Here is a 487-nt window from a genome sequence, read left to right as displayed (position 1 = left end):
CGTGCGCGCGCCTTTACAAGATCATGAATAAATGTAATTGATCTATATGTTATCAATTTTCTTCTGAATTTATACAATCCATAGTGATATTTAAGAAAATATTATTATTTGCTGCACATAATGAAACTGTTTATACTGTACGTGTTTGCGTGTATTTGCATGTATGCATTTGTCTGTAAGAGGTATACTTATGTAGTATGAGTATGTGAACAAGCATAAACACTTCATATAAGACAGAGGTTTTGAAACAATAAGCTCATAGAGGCAGTTTACTTCCTGATAACTGTTTCCCATTTTTCTTCTTTTTTTTTGGAATATACAACACCAAAAGTGGAACTTTCTAAAAAACACAAGCAAGACTGTGCCATGACCAGCAATATAACAGCTTTTCTTCTATAATAATTGCACTACTGCCATACCCACACGCGGCTTGGGACCTGATTGTATGCTTGGTTGTATTAGTAGAATCACAAAAGCAACTTACTGT

The sequence above is a fragment of the Penaeus monodon genome, chromosome 23 (assembly GCF_015228065.2).
Source record: "Penaeus monodon isolate SGIC_2016 chromosome 23, NSTDA_Pmon_1, whole genome shotgun sequence".
Taxonomy (NCBI): Eukaryota; Metazoa; Arthropoda; class Malacostraca; order Decapoda; family Penaeidae; genus Penaeus; species Penaeus monodon.
This window is presented reverse-complemented; position numbering follows the sequence as displayed.